Consider the following 19,418-nt stretch of genomic DNA (forward strand, 5'->3'; position numbering starts at 1 on the left):
AATTCCTCTTGATATGGCTCGATTTCATCCTCCTTCTTCTAAAATCTTTAGAATCCATTTCCACATATTCTTGGGTTTCCACCAATATAAATTAGCCAAACTGTGCACGGACTCTGGAGTATAATGTATCTCCTCCTTGCCCAGATCCAGATGCCCGTTCCCTACAGTACGCTGAGATCTGACACTGGTGACAGGTGTATGTATTAGTTTTCTCTATCTGCCACAACAAATTGCCACTAACTTAGTGCCTTCACACAAAACAGCTCCATTACCTTACAGTTCACTAGGTCAGAAAGCTGACACATGTCTCACTGTGCTAAAATCAAGGTGTCAGAAGGGCTGCACCCCTTTCCCAACACTCTAGGGGAAATGCATCTCCCTTTCTGTTCCAGCTTCTAGAAACTGTGCCTGTGTTCCTTGGCTCACGACTCCCCCTTTCATCCTCAGGGCCAGCAGCACTGCATTTCTCTGACCATGCCTCCGTAATCACATCTCTCTGATTTTCTTCTACCTTATCTCCCACTTTCAAGGCCCCTGATGATTACATTGGGCCCACCCAGATAATCCGGGAGAATCTCTCCATCTCAAGGTCCTTAACTAATTCCATTTACAAAGGGTTTTTTTTTTTTTTTTTGCCATATAAATGAACATATTCAAAGATTACAGAGATTAGGATGTGGACATCTTGGTGGCCATTGTCCTGCCTGTCACAGTGTAGGCCACCTCAGGGGCGGTAAGTTGATGTTGACGTGCCACCTTAGGGGAATGGGGCCTCCCCCTGGAGAAAGTCTTCCAGGTCTTGATGCAAAGGGAAGCTAGCATCCTCGGACCCACAAAGGAGGCGCAGGGGCCTGCAGGTTCAAGGTTCTTAGCTTTGTCTGAGTCTCAAATCCACCCTTCCTAACTGAGTCTTTACAATGAATCAAAGAGGTAGGTCTTCTTATGCCCATTTTATTTTTTCTAAGATTTATTTATTTATTTTTAGAGAGAGAGTGTGTGTGTTTGTGTGCACGCACAAGCAGAGGGGAAGAGCAGAGAGAGGGAGAGAGAGAGAATCTCAAGCAGACTCCAGGCTCAGTGTGGAGCCCTGACGCAGGGCTGGTTCTCACAACCCTGAGATCATGACCTGAGCCGAAACCAAGAGTCAGACGCTCAACCGACTGAGACACCCAGGCACCCCATCCCCATTTTAAAATGAGGAAATGGAGAATCAGAGAGGTTGAGTAAATTTTCAAATGTCACGCAGCTGGTAAGTAGGACGATTGTGCTCCAAAGCCCTTACCTTCTCTATCATATCATGTGGGCCCCCAACTCCCACTGAGCCGCCAGCTCACTGCAGAAACCTGCATCAGAGCTGGAAGGGGAGAAGAGTCCCCCTCACTGAATTAGATGGCCACTAGGCCTCAAGGTTGATCAAACACCCGAAACCTGTGCAACAAAAGATGAGCAGACAAGACCCATCCAGCCTGCTCATCCATACCTACCACATGTCCACCTCCCACTCTGACTGGCCCGCTGCTGACCACCTCTGCCAAGCACTGTGCTCTCCACCAAGAATCTCAAACCCCTCCAGCAGACAGCAAGCTGCCGCCCAGGGCCAGGTTCCTGGATGCACTTCTTGATGGCCAGAGATGTAAACCCCTCAGAAGAAAAAACCAACCACTGTGTCATGGACAGATTCCTCTGATTATTTGTAAACAATTTGGAAGGATTTTCTATGCTCCTCCATCTCAGAGGAAAGGCTGAGTACTCTTTCCAGAAAGGTACAGTGAAGACGCACCCCGCCCTTGAGGAGAAGACCCACCTGCATGAAACTGACCATGAGGCACACGCACACGATGACCAGTGACCCCACAGAGGCAAAGCTTCTGGAAAACAGCTGTCTGGGCAACAGACGCCTAAAGCATCAGCAGTGATGTTATTCTTACAAGCAGCAAGAAGGCTCCCAACAGGCCTCGAACAACAAAATTAATGGGTTGGAAAGCAAGAATCTAATGTACAAGCTCTCAAAGTTCCCCAGACTAGCTGACTCACTGTGCAATCACAGCGCTTAGGTCTGAGGTGACCATGACACCATCAGAGGAGGGAGCAGGCCAGAAGAGCAGCAGGAAAAACAGACAGGAGGTCAACCCACACCAGCTCCTTCAGTGGAGCAAAATACCATTTTCACGCAAAGCTTCTTTGAACTTCAGCAAAACAAATAGTATTTACACAAACAGCCTCCAAAAAATAAACTCCATAATGAGAGAGCAAGGAAGCAGAAGTCTACCCAGTTCACCCATTTGACGGTTAAATCATTTTTTATTGAATTCAAGTTTCATGGCCCATTAGAGGCCTGGAGGCAGAATTCTCAGGGATGCTTTTGGACTAATGAGTGTTTTGCAAATTGTTTTTCTAACAGACTCGTTGTTCTTTTTCTGAGACTTGTAAGAACCTTTGGTTTCTATAATTTGGCCCTGTGCTTGAAAAACAACAGCAAGTATTTTAATTGAACTTAATTTATTTCCATTATTAAGAGATGTTGGTGTTTTATATCTTTTTAATACATTTTTTACACCAATATGAATATGCTGCCATCCATCAAAATACCACAACCTCCTACACTTGTCTTTCCACATTTATCAAATACCTTCTGACAAGTGTTCTCTTACCTCCTCCACCAAGATGTGGGCCTCCCTGCAGGGACCCAGCAATCCACAGAAAACAGAATTTCCAGATAGTGCCTTTGCATATATTAGCTCCCTTCTTGCTTTACAAATGCCAGAACAGAGGGGCAGGGAGGAACAAGCCAGAACCCTCTAGAACCCCTCTTCCCTGCCAGTGGCCAATGCCCCTGTGCTAGCCCATCCCCACTCCCACAGGTGGGCAAGTCTGGTTGGCCAGGATCCTCCCTGGAACTTTCCCCCTAGAGCCACCAGCAAAGTCTTTGCTTTTCTGTTGGAATCACTAAGCTGATAAGCTGTGGCTGGCCGGAGTCATTCTGCTTACTCAGGGAAAGAACCTGCTGTAGCTATAGAAACACATTTAAATTTCGCTTTTACACTTTTCAGTCACAGAAGCCAATAAATTATCTGATTTGCTTGTTAGCGTGAGGTGGGTTTGTCACTTTCAGTGAACGAAGGAGTGCGTGGTGTCAGCAGCTGGAAATGGATCCATCAGAACTACTTATGGAGTGCCTTCCATGGGCCTAGCGCTGTGCTAAACTCTGGGCATATAGCAAGGGTCAAAACAGACACACTGGACTCTTCTCCAGTTATGTGTTCACGTGCAGAAACAGAAAATGAACAAATAAATATATACTATGGCCAGTGACGGTAAGTACCCTGGGGGAAAAGAAAACAGCATAAGGGGATAAAGATGTGGGATAAGAAGAAGACACAAGGCTTCCGTGCTTCAGATTTCCTCAGAGATGTGGAAGGAGACGGTTGTGGACATTCAGAGAAAGTATGGTGTGACGTTAGTTAGGACTAGGAGAGGAGGAGAGCCTGGGTGGCTCAGTCCGTTAAGCGTCTGTCTTCAGCTCAGGTCGTGGTCCCAGGGTCCTGGGATCGAGTCCTGCATCGGGCTCCCTGCTCCTCAGGAAGCCTGCTTCTCCCTCTGCCTCTGCCCCTCCCCCACTCGTGTGCACTCTCTCACTCACTCTCGCTCTCCCTCAAATAAATAAATAAAATCTTTTAAAAAATATTTTAAAAAAAAGGAATAGGGGTGGGTGGAGCAAGATGGCGGAGGAGTAGGAGACCTGGATTTCGTCTGGTCTCAGGAATTCAGCTGGATAGGGATCAAACCACTCTGAATACCTACAAACTCAACAGGAGATCGAAGAAAAGAATAGCAACAACTCTCTGAACAGAAAAGCAACCACTTTCTGGAAGGTAGGACGTGCAGAGAAGTGAATCCGGGGCGATATTCGGGAGGATAGACGGCGGGGGAGGGGCCTCCGTCCGCCGCTTCTGGCAAGTGATAGAGCCACGGAGCACAAAATCGGAACTTTTAGAAGTCGGCTCCGCTGAGGGAGGTCACTCCGGTGGCTAAGTGGGGGGTGGACCCTCGCTGGGACAGTGTGGTCTCAGGACCCTCGGGGTCACAGAAAGACTGGGGATGCCTGAGTGCAGAAGAGCTCCCAGGTATCAGAGCGGGGACTGCTCCTCCAGCAGGGACCCAACAAACGGCAGATCCGGGGAGACTCACCTTCTTCCCCGGGGAGGAGAGGTGCGGGAGCGCACCGCAGGGATCTGCTGGGTTTGGAGACTCCACCCAGGGTCAGGTGCCAGAGATAGAAACGCGCGGTCACAGGCCGGGTGAGCACGGAGTGCGGCCGGAGACCGGGGACACAGGAGTGATTGACTACTTTTCTCTGGGGGCTCACTGAGGAGCGGGGCCCCGAGTTCTCGGCTCCTCCGAGGCGGAGATTGGGAGGCTGCCATTTTCACTCTCGGCCTCCAAAGCTGTACGGAAAGCTTGCAGGGAACAAAAGCTCCGGAGAGCAAACCCGAGCAGATTACTTAGCCCTGACCGGGCAAGGGCGGGGCAATTCCGCCTCCAGCAAAGACATTTGGAAGCCACGGCAACAGGCCCCTCCCCCAGAAGATCAGCGAGAACAGCCAGCCAAGACCAAGGTTACCGATCAATGAGAATGGCAGAACTCCAGCACTAGGGGAATACTGCACATAGAATTCATGGCTTTTTTACCATGATTCTTTAGTCTTTCAAAGTTAATTCTTCTTTTTAACTGTCTTTTTTTCTTTTTTTTTTTGAATTTTTCTTTTTCCCTTTTTCAACCAACATCTTATCAATCCCTTTCTTAAAAAACATTCTTATTTTTCATTTTTAGAGTCATAGTCTATCCCTTCATAGTAGTTACCTGTATTTTTGGCATATATATATAAGTTGTTCTCTCTTTAAAATTTTGAGATAGTTTCTTCTAACAGATCAAAATATACCCTAAATCTCTAGTGTGGTTTTTTTCTATTCCCCTGCCTGATCACATTCTCTCCCTTTTTTTTTCTTTTTTTTTTTTAAATCCTCTTCTTTCTTTTTTCAAACAACTTCTTATCAATTCCTTTTATAAAATTTTTTATAATTTCCATCTTTACAGTCATATTCCATCCCTTCATCATATCAACCCTTATTTTTGTACCTATATAAGTTTTTCTTTCTTTAAAATTTTGGGAGGCACTTTCTTCTAACAGACCAAAATACACCCAAAATCTAGTGTGTGGCACTGATCTATATACCAGCCTGATCATATTTGATCACATTCTGGTTTTTTTTGTTTTGTTCTGTTTTTGTTTGTTTTTATCTTTATCTTTTTCTTTTTCTTTTTTCTCTCTTTCCCTTTCTTTTCCCACTGCTTCAGGTCTTTTCTGATTAGTTTAGAGTATATTTTCTGGGGACGTTGTTACCCTGCTAGCATTTTGTTCTCTCATTAATCTATTCTCCTCTGCACAAAATGACAAGATGGAAAAAATCACCTCAACAAAAAGAACAAGAGGTAGTACCAACTGCCAGGGACCTACTCAATACAGACATTAGTACAATGTCAGATCTAGAGTTCAGAATCATCACTTTAAAGATACTAGCTGGGCTTGAAAAAAGCATGGAAGTTTTTAGAGAAACCCTTTCTGGAGAAGTAAAAGACTAAAATCTAACCAAGTAGAAATCAAAAAGGCTATTAATGAGGTGCAATCAAATATGGGGGCGCTAACTGCTAGGATAAATGAGGCAGAAGAAAGAATCAGTGAGATAGAAGACCAAATGATGGAAAATAAAGAAGCTGAGAAAAAGAGAGATAAACAACTACTGGATCACGAGGGCAGAATTCGAGAGATAAGCGATACCATAAGACAAAACAACATTAGAATGATTGAGATCCCAGAAGAAGAAGAAAGAGAGAGAGGGGCAGAAGGTATAATGGAGCAAATTATAGCAGAGAACTTCCCTAATTTGGGGAAGGAAACAGGCATCAAAATCGAGGAAGCACAGAGAACCCCTCTCAAAATCAATAAAAATAGGTCAACACCCCGACATCTAATAGTAAAACTTACGAGTCTCAGAGACAAAGAGAAAATCCTGACAGCAGCTCGGGAGAAGAGATATGTAACCTACAATGGTAGAAACATTAGATTGGCAACAGACCTATCCACAGAGACCTGGCAGGCCAGAAAGGACTGGCAGGATATATTCAGAGCACTAAATGAGAAAAATATGCAGCCAAGAATACTATATCCAGCTAGGCTGTCATTGAAAATTGAAGGAGAGATAAAAAGCTTCCAGGACAAACAAAAACTAAAGGAATCTGCAAACATGAAACCAGCCCTACAAGAAATCTTGAAAGGGGTCCTCTAAGCAAAGAGAGAGCCTAAAAGCAACATAGACCAGAAAGGAACACAGACAATATACAGTAACAGTCACCTTCCAGGCAATACAATGGCACTAAATTCCTATCTTTCAATAGTTACCCTGAATGTAAATGGGCTAAATGCCCCAATCAAAAGACACAGGCTATCAGATTGGATAAAAAAACAAGACCCATTGATATGCTGTCTGCAAGAGACTCATTTTAGAACCAAAGACACCCCCAGATTGAAAGTGAGGGGGTGGAAAACCATTTACCATGCTAATGGACACCAAAAGAAAGCTGGGGTGGCAATCCTTATATCAGACAAATTAGATTTTAAACCAAAGACTGTAATAAGAGATGAGGAAGGACACTATATCCTTCTTAAAGGGTCTGTCCAACAAGAAGATCTAACAACTGTAAATATCTATGCCCCTAACATGGGAGCATCCAATTATATAAGGCAATTAATAACAAAAGCAAAGAAACACATCGACAACAATACAATAATAGTGGGGGACTTTAACACCCCCCTCACTGAAATGGACAGATCGTCTAAGCAAGAGATCAGCAAGGAAATAAAGGCTTTAAATGACACACTGGACCAAATGGACTTCACAGACATATTCAGAACATTCCATCCCAAAGCAACAGAATACACATTCTTCTCTAGTGCCCATGGAACATTCTCCAAAATAGATCACATCCTAGGTCATAAATCAGGTCTCAACCGGTACCAAAAGATTGGGATCCTTCCCTGCCTATTTTCAGACCACAATGCTTTGAAACTAGAACTCAATCACAAGAGGAAAGTTGGAAAGAACTCAAATACATGGAGGCTAAAGAGCATCCTACTGAAGAATGAATGGGTCAACCAGGAAATTAAAGAAGAATTTAAAAAATTCATGGAAACCAATGAAAATGAAAACACAACTATTCAAAATCTTTGGGATGCAGCAAAGGCAGTCCTAAGAGGCAAGTATATAGCAATACAAGCCTTTCTCAAGAAACAAGAAAGGGCTCAAGTACACAATCTAACCCTACACCTAAAGGAGCTGGAGAAAGAACAGCAAATAAAGCCTAAACCCAGCAGGAGAAGAGAAATAATAAAGATCAGAGCAGAAATCAATGAAATAGAAACTAAAAGAACAGTAGAACAGATCAACGAAACTAGGAGCTAGTTCTTTGAAAGAATTAACAAGATTGATAAACCCCTGGCCAGACTTATCAAAAAGAAAAGAGAAAGGACCCAAATCAACAAAATCATGAATGAAAGAGGAGAGATCACCACCAACACCAAAGAAATACAAACAATTATAAGAACATATTATGAGCAACTCTATGCCAGCAAATTAGATAACCTGGAAGAAATGGATGCATTCCTAGAGATGTATCAACTACCAAAACTGAACCAGGAAGAAATACAAAACCTGAACAGACCTATAACCACTAAGGAAATTGAAGCAGTCATCAAAAATCTCCCAAAACACAAAAGCCCAGGGCCAGATGGCTTCCCAGGGGAATTCTACCAAACATTTAAAGAAGAATTAAGACCTATTCCTCTGAAACTGTTCCAAAAAATAGAAATGGAAGGAAAACTTCCAAACTCATTTTATGAGGCCACCATTACCTTGATCCCAAAACCAGACAAAGACCCCATCAAAAAGGAGAATTACAGACCAATATCCCTGATGAACATGGATGCAAAAGTTCTCACCAAAATACTAGCCAATAGGATCCAACAGTACATTAAAAGGATTATTCACCATGACCAAGTGGGATTTATCCCTGGGCTGCAAGGTTGGTTCAACATCCGCAAATCAATCAACGTGATACAATACATTAACAAAAGAAAGAACAAGAATCATATGATCCTCTCAATAGATGCAGAAAAAGCATTTGACAAAGTACAGCATCCTTTCTTGATCAAAACTCTTCAGAGTATAGGGATAGAGGGTATGTACCTCAATATCATAAAAGCCATCTATGAAAAACCTACAGCGAATATCATTCTCAATGGGGAAAAACTGAGAGCTTTCCCCCTAAGGTCAGGAACGCAGCAGGGATGTCCACTATCACCACTGCTATTCAACATAGTATTGGAAGTCCTAGCCACAGCAATCAGACAACAAAAAGAAATCAAAGGCATCCAAATTGGCAAAGAAGGAGTCAAACTCTCTCACTCTTTGCAGATGATATGATACTTTATGTGGAAAATCCCAAAGACTCCACCCCAAAACTGCTACAACTCATACAGGAATTCAGTAAAGCGGCAGGATATAAAATCAATGCACAGAAGTCAGTGGCATTCCTATACACCAACAACAAGACAGAAGAAAGAGAAATTAAGGAGTCAATCCCATTTACAATTGCACCCAAAACCATAAGATACCTAGGAATAAATCTAACCAAAGAGGCAAAGGATCTGTACTCAGAAAACTATAAAATACTCATGAAAGAAATTGAGGAAGACACAAAGAAATGGAAAAACGTTCCATGCTCATGGATTGGAAGAACAAATATGGTGAAGATGTCAATGCTACCTAGAGCAATCTACACATTCAATGCAATCCCCATCAAAATACCATCCACTTTTTTCAAAGAAATGGAACAAATAATCCTAAAATTTGTATGGAACCAGAAAAGACCCCGCATAGCCAGAGGAATGTTGAAAAAGAAAAGCAAAGCTGGCGGCATCACAATTCCGGACTTCCAGCTCTATTACAAAGCTGTCATCATCAAGACAGTATGGTACTGGCACAAAAACAGACACATAGATCAATGGAACAGAATAGAGAGCCCAGAAATGGACCCTCAACTCTATGGTCAACTAATTTTTGACAAAGCAGGAAAGAATGTCCAATGGCAAAAAGACAGTCTTTTCAACAAATGGTGTTGGGAAAATTGGATAGCCACATGCAGAAGAATGAAACTGGACCATTTCCTTACACCACACACAAAAATAGACTCCAAATGGTTGAAAGACCTCAATGTGAGACAGGAGTCCATCAAAATCCTAAAGGAGAACACTGGCAGCAGCCTCTTTGACCTCAGCCACAGCAACTTCTTCCTAGAAACATCGCCAAAGGAAAGGGAAGCAAGGGCAAAAATGAACTATTGGGACTTCATCAAGATAAAAAGCTTTTGCAAAGCAAAGGAAACAGTCAACGAAACCAAAAGACAACCGACAGAATGGGAGAAGATATTTGCAAATGACATATCAGATAAAGGGCTAGTATCCAAAATCTATAAAGAACTCATCAAACTCAACACCCAAAGAACAAAGAATCCAATCAAGAAATGGGCAGAAGACATGAACAGACATTTTTCCAAAGAAGACATCCAAATGGCCAACAGACACATGAAAAAGTGCTCAATATCGCTCGGCATCAGGGAAATCCAAATCAAAACCTCAATGAGATATCACCTCACACCAGTCAGAATGGCTAAAATTAACAAGTCAGGAAACGACAAATGTTGGCGGGGATGCGGAGAAAGTGGAACCCTCCTACACTGTTGGTGGGAATGCAAGCTGGTGCAGCCACTCTGGAAAACAGTATGGAGGTTCCTCAAAAAGTTGAAAATAGGGCTACCATATGATCCAGCAATTGCATTACTGGGTATTTACCCCAAAGATACAAATGTAGGGATCCGAAAGGGTACGTGCACCCCGATGTTTATAGCAGCAATGTCCACAATAGCCAAACTGTGGAAAGAGCCAAGATGTCCATCGACAGATGAATGGATAAAGAAAAAGTGGTATATATATACAATGGAATATTATGCAGCCATCAAAAGGAATGAGATCTTGCCATTTGCAACGGCGTGGATGGAACTGGAGGGTATTATGCTGAGCAAAATAAGTCAAACAGAGAAAGACATGTATCATATGACCTCAGTGATATGAGGAATTCTTAATCTCAGGAAAGAAACTGAGGGTTGCTGGAGTGGGGGGTGGGGTGGGAGGGATGGGGTGACTGGGTGATAGACACTGAGGATGGTATGTGCTCTGGTAAGCGCTGTGAATTGTGCAAGACTGTTGAATCTCAGATCTGTACCTCTGAAACAAATAATGTAATATATGTTAAGAAAAAAAAAAAAGAAGAAGGTAGCAGGAGGGGAAGAATGAAGGGGGGGAAATCGGAGGGGTAGACGAACCATGAGAGATGATGGACTCTGAAAAACAAACTGAGGGTTCTAGAGGGGAGGGGGGTGGGAGGATGGGTTAGCCTGGTGATGGGTATTGAGGAGGGCACGTTCTGCATGGAGCACTGGGTGTTATGCACAAACAATGAATCATGGAACACTACATCTAAAACTAATGATGTAATGTATGGGGATTAACATAACAATAAAAAATTTAAAAAATAAATAAACAAAAAGGAAGAGAAGAGGAATGGTGATTAAATAAATAAGTCAGTAAATAAGTCACATTAAATAATTTGGATTTGGTCCTCAAGGCAGTGAGCAGCCATTGGAGGTTTTAAGTGAAGGACTGGCTCAGTCACATGGGTGGGTTAGGAGGCCTTCGTGGCAGCCAGCTGGAAGAGACGTTCACAGCAGAGCAAGGGTGGAAGGGAGATAACCAGTGGACAGCTGTTGCAGTCATCCAGGTTAGAGACGGGGCAGTCTGGAACACAGCAGTGTGGGTGCTGGGGCCACAAGTGGGCAGATTCAGATTACTGGGAGGGGTATCACCAGAAGGGCTTGACTTAATGCACAGGCGGGGAGAGAGCAAGCAAGGAAGGACTTGGGGTTTCCTATTGGGAGCAGGTTGATGGTGGACAATCTTCCCTAAAAAATCACAGTATGAAAAGACATTATAGGGAGCAATAAGAGATTTTGATTGGATAATATTGAATTTAAAATTAATGGAACATCCCAAAGGAGATGCTCAGTGTGCAGTTGGACATTCTCTGATTAATGAGTCAAGAAGGATCCTCAGAACTCTGGGTTCCCAATAATTGCACCCCAGTTCCTAACCACCAATGAAAGGAGTGAAGAGGACTCCACCCTTTCCCTGTCACCTTTTCAGAATGGCCTTTCCTGATCATGCAATACAAAGCAACATCCCCCTCCCCTGCTCTCCCTGACCTCTTGCTTGGCTTTATTTTTCCTCTATAATATTTGCACATACTTATATATCAGGAGTGTACTACATATCTCTTTGTCTATTCCTTTGTTGTCTCCCTCTCCTGAAACCTATTCCAAGTCCCATTCTACTGTGCCATGATCATAGTTTGCTGTATGCTCAGGGATCCTGGTTAAAGGTACTGGCTCCTCCCAGAAGCACTTGCATTCTGCTTGGAACTCCAAATGGTAGAGTTACAAGTATTTGTATCTGTAATCCCTGGTGGGGAAACATTGGGTTCAAAATCGCCTACTTTTCAGGTCACTGGTGATTTCAACCACAGTAACTTACAGAAGGAAGACCAAGAGGTTGCACCCAAGTTCTTTCCTGGATCTGTGATCTCTTAGCTTCATTACCAGAAGGAAATAGAAGGGTATACCCTATCCACTGGTGCTCCTCCATGGACATCAGCAATGCATACTGGGGACGCAGGTCAGGAATCTCACTTCTGTCCTTCTGTCACCTCCTCTTCAACCCCACATCCAATTGGTTCTGGCCCTCACATCTCTGCCCTGGACCGATGAAGCACTGAGAGGTTCATTGCCCCTTGCCACGCCAGTTTCTCCCTTAAAGAAGGTAGATCTGTAAGTGAGAGAGTCAGCTGGGCAATCCCTCAGGCCTGTTCTTGCTCTCAGACTCTCTCACTAGAACAGCTGAGAAACCCAGAGTCCTTGCTTCTTCCTGCATTCCAGCACATAGCTTGTTCTCTTTCAAGGTTAAGTTGCTCCCGCTATAAAAATTAGTTAATTGTGTGTAGGCAGTGCAAAATGGAAGGGGCCATGAGCATGGACAGTTGAAAGTGGTTTTCTCAAATTATCTCCATTAACATTGAGAATAAATTCCCAGGACACCGTGCCTTCAGCGCCTCCAACCCGTCTCGGAAATTAGAAGCAACATTAACTGCTCCTACATATTCTCCTACTACTTCACAGCCACACCGTCCACAAGAGGTCCCTTCATCCTCATGCTCAGTCCAGGAAGCTCAGGGCATAGGTGGCAGGAGCTTAATTAGTCACCTTCAAAGCTTGGGCTGCCACACCTCTCAAGCCTCCATCAAAGCAATGAAGGCAGAGCCAGGGGAACAGTGGGCTAATGAGGGGCCTGTACCCAGTTCTTGAGAATCCCCCCAGGTGGGCATTGTACTTCTCGTGAAAAGCCCAGACCAGGGCCAGCCCCTCTCAGATCAACTCGATTTCAATTCACAGCCTCTCATAAGGCATGTGATATTAGCAAATGATGGTGATTGTCTATTAATTGGCCTTTGTGGTAAGTCAACGGTGAATTGCTGGTAAGCCCACTGGAAGAAAATTATCCTTATTTTTACTTAAGGGCAAAATAGCCACTTTCATCCTTTGGCAGGAGAAAAGGAAATGAGAATTATTTAAATGAGTCAGTGGAAATAAAAGAAGTAAAGGATGGAAATAGGGAATAAATGTTTTGCATCTGGTTTTGAAGCAATTCTTTATTAGACCTCTTCTAATTACGAATTATTATTTTGGTTATTATTGGGAAAATGGCTGTCGATTGCTAAATTGTCATGCTTCAGTCACTCCATTGAGAAGAATATATTTGCACCAGCAACGCTCAAGCTAATTTTACCTTCAAATTTCCCTTCGTCTGGCTGCTAAGCATAGCAGAAAGTGCTTTTCGATCAGTGTATTCCTCCTGGTGCCCAGCCGCAGTGGGATGCCGGGGGGGGGGGGTCAGTCTCGTTACCAGCAAGCAGAAGTCTTCCCTATAAATATCAGGCAACGCCCTGACCCGCTTTGTTTTGGAGAGCAAATCATGCCTTTGCGTTCTAAGGCAGGGCCATTCAGACATTGCATTATTCCATGTATTTTTAGACAAAAACTATGGGCAGCTGCTATGCCCACTACGCGCACCCTCTCCCCAGTGTCCATAGGTTCTGCCTGGGAGATCGGAAAGGAGAGGAGAATCTTGCAGCTCTTACCAGGATGCTAGAGTGAGGAGGAAAGATGGTGTTCACTTCCTGTGAGGTTTCTGGTCCAAAAAGGAGAGGGTTTGAAAGGGCAACGATGTGGAAAGAGTAATGCACAGGGTCAGGCAAACCTGAGTTCCCTATGGATCCCACCTTCACAAGCTACAAAACCCAAGCAAAGTACTCAACCTTTTTGAGCCTCAGCACCTTCACAGGTGGACTGGGTGAGTATTACTCCAAATACTCATTTTGAAGCTTCAGGTTGCCATATGCATTGAGCCTTTTTATAGAAAAAGCAACAAAAGTCCAGAGAAGGAAACCAGTTGCCAGAGCACACACAGCAAGCTACTTGGTCTCTCCAGGATCGGAGGCACCTCTTAAGGTGGAGTCTTCCCATGGCACCCCCTTCCCTGGGCAACTCAAATTTCATGGTTCGCACATTCACCCATGAGAAGGATGTAAATTTCTGCATTAATAGTTTTTTATATGGATTACACATTGAAATGATAACATTTGTATAAACTGAAGTAAAAAAATATATATTCAATTTAATTTCACCTGTTTCTTTTTTTTCTTTTTTTTCTTTTTTTTCTTTTATAAAATGTGACTACTAGAAAACTTAAAATTATTTACATGGTTTATGTTATATTTCTATTGGATGCTGCAGAACTAACCCATAATCAAATTTCCTCAGTTGTCCCAAAAATGTCTTTTTTGTAGTTAAGCAGGTCAAGCAGGCATATGTAGTTTAGAAAAAAACTCCCAAGTGATTTTCATATACACCTCTGGTTAAGAACCATTGCTCTGGGCCTTTGGTTCAAGAAAAATGACCCTGTAATGGCACTGGGTGGTATTTGTAGATAATGCTGGTTTCCAGTCAGCTGGTGCCAGACCCTCTGCCCACACATCCTGAGTCTTTTACAGGGAAATTGGGATTTTGGAGAAGCTCCCGGAGGCATGCACCTACTTTCTTATCTAACCAATTCCATCACTCTTTACTAATAATATATATTAGAGCTACCTTGTTAAAGGTATTTCATTCAAAAATATCTATCCATACATGTCAGCCACTATTCGACGCCCTAGGTATTCAAGATGGTGGGATTCCTGCCTTCCTGGAGTTGACATTCTGGTAGATCATGAAACGTCACTGGATGTGTCTAGCTGCAGGAAACAGAAAACCCTGACTCAAAAGGGCTTAACCAGTTACAAATGTGTTTCTTCACAACCAAGAAGTCCAGAAGTATGGCGACTCCTGCTGTGAGTTCCAGGAATGCAGCTCTGCTTCTCTGAGGTTCTCTTGGTCCTTCCCTGCTCCATGCAAACACCTGATTCTCAGGCTGAGTGGCAAGATGCCATTTTGCCACTCTTACCACCTCTGCTTCCTCATCCCCAGCTTTCAACTCAACCTCCTGCCATCTGCCTCTGAGCCCTTCTCCTTTGTCACAACTCCCCAAGCTCCAATGGCTTTCATCAACCTTGTCTTTCACATCCATAGAACCCTCTCTTCCCTGGTTCCATAGCAGTCTAGAGCAGGGTTAGGGTTAGGGTAAGTGTTCCTTATGGATCCTGCCTCTCTTCTTCCCTCCCTTCTCAGTTCTGCTGCCTCCTCTTCCTCCTCTACCCTTTATGTGCTCCCCCAAAATCTCATTCTCTCCCCAGCTTCAGCTAGAGTGACAACTTCCAGAGCTGCACTCGATCTCACACTCCAGGTCCACATTCTCAGCTGCCTGCTGAATATTTTCCCTATTACAACACCAGCACCTCTGTCCATTTTGCTGTGTAGACACTGTCTTAAAGTCCTTTTGGGACTACCCTGCTTGGTGACAGGAAGACTAAAGAAGGCAGCGTTCAGGTATTTATGGGCATCAGGAGTGTTGACAAGAGGGTAAAATTAGACCCTACACTCTTGGTGTGGTCTTGCTGACCACACCAGTGTTGTGATGCCAGGTATTATTAAAATGTGTCTCACACAGCAAGAGGAAGTACATGAGCAACAGAAGGTCAGCCCCTGCTGGTAAGAACAGAGACTCTGAGTAAATACATCAGTAAGAAGTAAGTCCCAGTCCCCATGTGGCAAGCAAGGGAGGAAGGGGACAAGAAAGCTAGCTCCTGGCTGAAGCACTGGGAAAGCCTGGCAGAGATAGAGCCCAGCTGGGAGGTGAGAGCACTGCTGGTTCACAGTCTCAACACCTAGGCCTCCTTCTTTTCAAAGCCAAGCAGAGCTAGGACCCAGATAACAGCCAAGCCATGGTTCGCCATATGCAACATGGCCTCCCACCCATGCTGCAAGATCCATCCTGGGGGAGAACACAGGCCATGAAAATATTCTGCCTCCTGCCCAAGAGGGGTGGTCAGGGCACTAAGCAATCCATGCCTTACACCCTTCTTCAGCCACTTCACCCAGATCAGTAAGTTCTAAATTTTAAGTTTCTGGTACTAAGTATTCAATTTGATTGGGTCATGAGCTAGGAAGGATTGAAATAACCTCCCTTGCCAGCCCCTACCTTGATGGTTCCAAGGAACTATGAGAACACTCTAGAACTCTTGGATAAAACTGAACTCCACTTCTTCTCCCCTAGAACCAGCTCCTCTCTCTTTGCTTCCCAATTTCTAATCATGAACCCACTTCTCTCTCAGGTTCAAAAGCTCTCCTTCCCCTCCTTCTAGATGACTCATATCTATGTTACTACATTCTTCCCCATCATGTGTCATGTGATTATTCTCATGGTACCTAACTGGAACCCTGGCTCCAATCACACCATCCCTCTCACTTTCCTCAGAGTCTTATGCTCCCCTGGATTAATAAAGCCAGAGCTCCTCACTTGTCAGAGAAGACAATTCGAGAATGCGTTCTCACAGGGACAATGTTAAGTTTAGTGGTTCTGTTTCCAGGCCAACCTACAAGCCTGATGCAGAAGGACATTCTGGGAAGAGATTTCAATAGTAATAATGAAGCCAAGAGTAAATTGGGACCAACTATGTGTCAAGCCTATTACATACATTTTCTCATTAATCCCTGCACCAAAGTTTGTATTCTGAGAGAAAACTGATGCTTGGAGAGGAGAAAAGATTTCCCCCAGAATCACATGGTTGGCACATGACTGGGCCTAGATTCTAACCTAGCAGTCTGAGCCGTGGTCTTGCTGTTGCATCGTGCTCTTCGCATCAGGGCATACAGGCAATGGACAGAGGACAAGGGTGTGATTTTAATCCCCTGTGCCTAAATCAGGGCCGGGCACATAGCAGGTACCCACTAACATCTGTGGAATGAATAAGTGGGGGAAAGGCCAGCAATGAGGGCCAGTAATGTCCAAGGGGCAATGGATTTTTGCAGCAAAAAGAATGTGAAATGCAAGTTGGCCTGAAAATGTAAGAATAAGAATTAATTTCTATAGACAAAAGGAAATCACTGCAGTTTTTTAATTAATGAATCCTTTTTTCAACAGCTGCACCTTGAATTTGTTACCAAGAGTCTTAGAAGAAGAACTAACACGAGAGGGGCCCCTCCTAGCAACTGAGTCCTCGTTAAAATTCTCTGCGAGGGCTCCTTCTCGAGCAAGACACAAAATTACCGATTTTTGCTCTATCTTCTCTGATTTGCACAGATCTGCCCTTTTGAGAGCCACAAATGTGCAATTGTCATGCTGCCATTAAGTCTTCTAAAAATATTGATTTCAAATGTGAATTCCCATCCTCACTCATTACCTTCAAAAGGAGAAGTGTGTCAGAAAAAAAATCGTATTTCCCCACCCTTCACTCCGAGTCCGAAGCCACTTAAAAATTTAATATTAAGTTTAGGAGCAGCTGGTATTTCAATCCAAACTTTAGAAGGGGATAAATTGAGACCCAATTTATCCATGTGATGGTACACCATCAAGGAACAATGGTGCTCCGGGCCTGCAGGTCTGGGCTCACTCTGGTGGTCGATGTTCAGAAGGCTCTGCGGCTATTCTAGGTCTCTCCTCTTATCTCTCAGCTGCCTGGGGTCTGCCTCTTACCCTCCTATGACACCCCACACTGCTTTCTTGACAATCACCCAGGCCCTTTAAATGCTACACATGAAGGTCTTTTTGGAGCTAAAGCCCTTGACCATTGGAATCAACTTCCATTTTGAACTTCCTCTTCCAGGAAGCTTTCCTCCCTGCTTCTGTGAGTCTCATGCCTCTGTCTCTGTTCCTTTGATTGGGCCCTGCCATGGTCACTGGCTTGTCTTCCTTCTCCAGCTCCGCCTGAGGACCTTTCCCAAGATAGGGGCCTAGGCCCTTTTTACCTTGCACTCTGTTTCTGAGAGGGCACCTTTGCTCCCACAGTTTCTCCTTTAAAATGCTCAGATTTTTAGGGCCAGTGATGACCTCCCTCTTGAGCTCCAGACCCTGATTTATAAACACCCATTTCCACCCACCGGTTAAATTCCACCTTACATCCTACCCACTCCATCCACACAGCTGGGCATGGCTTCTCCAGTTCTGACACAGTCTCTTCTCCTCTGAATATATTTGTTTGTTAAATATTTACTGAACATTATGTCCCAGCCCCAGGATAGTAGTCACAGAGGGGCAGAAAGACATGACTTTGGTCCTCAAAGGTTATACTGTCTAAGTAAGAAGTTTGAAGGTAAGACCAAAGTGGGCATTTATGGTGTTTGCTTGTCCAGAATCCCTTCTTCCAACAATAGTGCCTGTTTTCCTCTGAAGAACCACACTTCTGAGCCCACGTAGTTCCAGTTGGAGCTGGCTGTCTCTAACGTCTGTGGCATGTGACCCACACCTGGCCAGTCAGAGTGTTCATATGCCAACTATACAGCTGGCTCAAGGATGGGCATGTGCCTGAGTCAGTCTGGAACTTTCACTGAAACTACTGGAAAAGAAGAGCTCTCTCCTCTTCAGCACAGCCTGGAGCTGTTAGCATCCACGTTCACCAGGTGGAGTCTGCCTGAGCAATGCTCAGTGGAGAAAATCTTGAGCCATCAATGGGGAAAAGGGATACCATCTTAATAACACACCCTTGGATCCAGCTGCACCTGAAGCCAGCTTCACTTCTTGAATTTCCTAGTTTCATTAACTACCTAGAAGAACAACCACAACAACCAAAATCACTTTTTAAAAAATTTAATCTGGTTTGATCAGATTTCAGTTACTTGCAACTAATGAGTCCTTTTTACAGACAGAAAGAAATACTCAAGAGTAGTGCCTGCTACAGGCAAAAAGGCAGATGCTGGGGCGCCTGGGTGGCTCAGTTGGTTAAGCGACTGCCTTTGGCTCAGGTCATGATCCTGCAGTCCTGGGATTGAGTCCCGCATCGGGCTCCCTGCTCAGCAGGGAGTCTGCTTCTCCCTCTGACCCTCCCCCTCTCATGCTCTCTCTCTATCTCATTCTCTCTCTCAAATAAATAAAATCTTAAAAAAAAAAAAAAGGCAGATGCTCACGTGAGAAGTGAATTAGCACGGAGAAGAGAGTAAGTAACAGCACACGGACTATGAGGACTGGGTAACAGGGAAATAAGAAAAGCTCCATGGGAAGAAAGATCTGAGGCATTGGAGTGAAGCAGGTAATGGGGCCAAAGGAACACTGAAAGGTTTAATTCTATAGGGGAGTCACAATCTGGTTGGTGTTCTCAGAGCATCACTTGGCAGTCAATGGCCAGTTCTGGGAGAAAACATGTAACATACATGTTCTTGCCTTGTATCTGCAGCTCAGGCTCTCTCACTGGATTATGAGGCTTTGTGAATAAGGGCTACATCTTACAAACCACTGAATCAGCCCCAGCTCCTGGCATGGAGCTGGCACAACAATGTCGCCTGCATAAGCAATAACATCTTCTATTTGTGCAATGTTACATGATTTTGAAAGCAAGTTCATCAGCGAGGCCTTGCCTGATCTCCTAGAGGTAATTCTACTGGAGACTCTTCTCACTGCTCGGAAATGAAACCTTGAGAGCTTAACTGCCCCACCCACGGGCTCACCCAGGTCTTCTGAGTCCCAGTGCAGTGACGCCCTGACTACCATGCT

Source organism: Halichoerus grypus, chromosome 4 (assembly GCF_964656455.1).
Source record: "Halichoerus grypus chromosome 4, mHalGry1.hap1.1, whole genome shotgun sequence".
Lineage (NCBI taxonomy): Eukaryota > Metazoa > Chordata > Mammalia > Carnivora > Phocidae > Halichoerus > Halichoerus grypus.